This window comes from Branchiostoma floridae, chromosome 7, assembly GCF_000003815.2.
Source record: "Branchiostoma floridae strain S238N-H82 chromosome 7, Bfl_VNyyK, whole genome shotgun sequence".
In the NCBI taxonomy this organism is placed as follows: domain Eukaryota; kingdom Metazoa; phylum Chordata; class Leptocardii; order Amphioxiformes; family Branchiostomatidae; genus Branchiostoma; species Branchiostoma floridae.
In genome coordinates, this window is record NC_049985.1 from 23,070,944 (window position 1) to 23,074,077 (window position 3,134).

Consider the following 3,134-nt stretch of genomic DNA (forward strand, 5'->3'; position numbering starts at 1 on the left):
GGGGGGCTTTTGAGGCCCGCGCTAACTTTGATGTCCTTTAACGCCAGAGCGGCTTACGCTAGAGCCACAAAATTTGATGAGTTTTCTTAGAATATTGTTGACAACAATTTCACGAAGTTTCACAAATTTTCCATTTTTTCGTGTTGTTGACAGGCTGTTTTGCCAAAAATCACTATTTTTGGTTATAACAATGTATTTTTCACATTTATTTGCTATATTACTGCTATTTTGTTACATAAATAAAATCTTATATTATCTAGCATATCTTTCATAATTATATATGCATAAATTATGCTAATTTGATGACGTCATCAGCCCAAAATCCAAGATGGCGGACCGTATGGCCAGATCAAGAATAACGAGCGAATTATCCCTTAAAATTTATAGCTACCTGGTATTTTTTCATCAAAAACCATCTAAATGAATGAATAGAGTCTATTTCCATTGCCCTTTGTGATTATTTGTTGCAAAAAAAGTATTTTTTAAAATTCAGGGTGGAGGATATAATATGGCGGAGCCCAACTGGTATCTTAGATGTGCATGACGTCATTTTATGACGTCATTTGGACGTCATTGATGTTGCTATTGGCAACGCAAGTCGTAATAAACATTATTATTCTGTTATCTGCACTTGTTGTTACATTTTTGTTGAATGACTTGAAGTTTTCTGAGAATACCCTTTTTTCATGGGTCCGGCCAATATAATCAAATTGATGACGTCATAATTACGTCATCTTACGTCAACGTAACGTCAAACGTCAACTACTTGTCAGATATTATGTCGATATCATGTCTTAAAAATTTGGTGGCTCTACGGCACGTCGTCAAGAGTTATAGGGCTTCAAAGTGGAGGGCCTCAAAAGCCCCCCCCCCCCGGTCCAGGGATGACCAAAAAAGCCCGGTCTGAATAGGGTTAAATTTGAGAAGAGCCACACCACAATCAAGTTAAAGAACCCACCACGCTTATCTAAAAGAGTAGGGGTCCTTCCCGCGGCCCGGTGTGAGTGGATCAAATAAATCTGTGCGAATATGCAACTTGTACTCTTCAGTATAAACTTAGTTTGTTGTGCCACGAGTCGGTTTGTCGGTATGTTATACAAACAACCAATCCATCAAATGAAGAAAAAATGTGTAAGCACTTTGACTAAGATAATCAATATTTCTTGATTTACTTGACATCACAACAACACTGGAATGCAGACGGACACAGAGTAAATTACACAATCTATCAGCCATACACGTCCAAACACGACGATGGGTGTGTAGGGGGCGTGCACTGTAAAATAAATACACCATACCGCCGTCTCTGAGTTGCGTAGTAACAACATTGGATTTACCGCTTATACTGAACAATCCGTTCATTCTTTACCCTCAATTGTGCCCTTCTTGCATATAAATCACGAAGGTATTAGAATAAAACTATTTTGTGGCTTGGTTTTGTCCATGTATCCAAGGAGCTTTTATCTGATAAAAGCTCCTTGATGTATCCTGTTTCACAGGCGCATAATGATTCACCAAACGCCCCGGGATACAGCGGTATATGCCCGTCTGAGAATTGTACCTGACAAGGACATGTGATATCGAAACGATTTGGCTCAATTGAGAGCATGAAGTCCATTATTAACTGCCGTGTTTCAACATATAGTAATTTGACACCTTCATAGACGAAAAGCTATACTGGCTACGTGTGAAAATGCACGTATTCGATTATAATGCTTGTACTTTTGTAGTGCTGTCGGCAACACAGCATTTTTTCAACACTACATGGGCAGTCTTCCAACTTCCAAGTTCATTGACAACAAACCCAAGAAATAACACATATGGTGGGGTCAAATGGAATACTTCCAATCATTGCCAAATCGTCCATTTTCTCTCATGTTTGGAGTGGAATGTCTTAGTACCATCATGTGTGGTAGTCAAGAAAATGTCGTTTTCCCAATAGCCCAATGTTTCTGTTCTCTGTTCTCAAATCTATGACAGCACACAGAAAGAAGTATGTACACACAACTAAGGTCACTTCTATGGCCCTCTTTAGGGGTCATCCACTGAGTCTGCTAACCGTAACAGTTAACAATAGTGTTAACCTTTTGCAGATATTTCTGGGCTACTCTTAGTGTTTTCTTGGTACGTCTGCCTACATGTAGAACTGTTCAAAGCCTTTTTTAAGGCAACTTCCTACCCCCACGGTGCCAAGGAATGCTGACACCAATGTTTTGACGTGCTCAACAACAAATACAACGTTACTAACCTTGAAGAATGCCTCGATCCTTGAAACATACGACGTGAAGACTGTGTTGTTGTATTCAGTACCAGGTACGGTACGTGTACGTCGAATGTCAATAACAGGCAATATAACTGTGGAACTAAAAAAGCCTGGCCCACTAATCAAATATGCTAGTGAGGAACACGCCAATGTAATTCCCGAGGGATATGGGGTGGGCACTTGGCTAAAGGGGTGTAATACATAGAAATTCCAAGTAATTCAAAATGTCTCGAATTTGGAATAGTAGTTTCTACTGACAGATATTAATGTCCTAAAACTGTGTTTATAGCAACGCTCTTCATCAAGCAAGGCCAATATTAGGGTCAGTTCATTCATATGAGGGGGGTACGGGGTGCGGACGTTTTGCATCCCCTTCCCACGAAAGTATCATTAACCATGTATTCTTACTTTGTCCTATCTTGAAGATAAGGTACAAAATAGAAAACACCTAACGCCTTAGAAGACGTCAACAACTTAGCTCGAGCCTAACCTCTGTTTGGAGAGTAACGCCTAACATATACAGTTGAACGTTAAGTGTTATCAGAATGCGTAGGTAGGGAGTATCAAAGGTCACTACGAAATGTGAGGTCCATTGACTTCTGGTAGTAAAATGTAAACAGTTAGTGGCGTTGGCGTTTGATATACAAATACATGTATGTGAAGTATTGAGGTCAATGACATTGTTGCCCTATATTTTGGCAACGGCTCAGAAGTGGAGCCCATCTGACGGATTCGTGGCTTGTCACCACTATAGCAGTACTTTTTGGCGACACCTCAGGAAGGAGGCTAATTTGCGATTTACAAGAATTCCAGAAGTTGCACAGGCATTTGTCCTGGCATGCCTTCATTTTATCATTATAGAAACCCCTGA

General features: G+C 40.0%; 1 protein-coding gene across 1 annotated transcript in view; it reads right to left on the reverse strand.

The window, feature by feature from the left end:
- Nucleotides 1–2,527, reverse strand: part of LOC118419827 (maltase-glucoamylase, intestinal-like) — a 24,385-nt gene extending 21,858 nt beyond the window's left edge. The window contains exon 1 of the mRNA XM_035826439.1: nucleotides 2,249–2,527. The gene's annotated coding sequence lies outside the window, so the exon portion shown is untranslated. The remainder of the gene's footprint in view (nucleotides 1–2,248) is intronic.
- Between the last annotated feature and the right edge of the window lie 607 nt (nucleotides 2,528–3,134).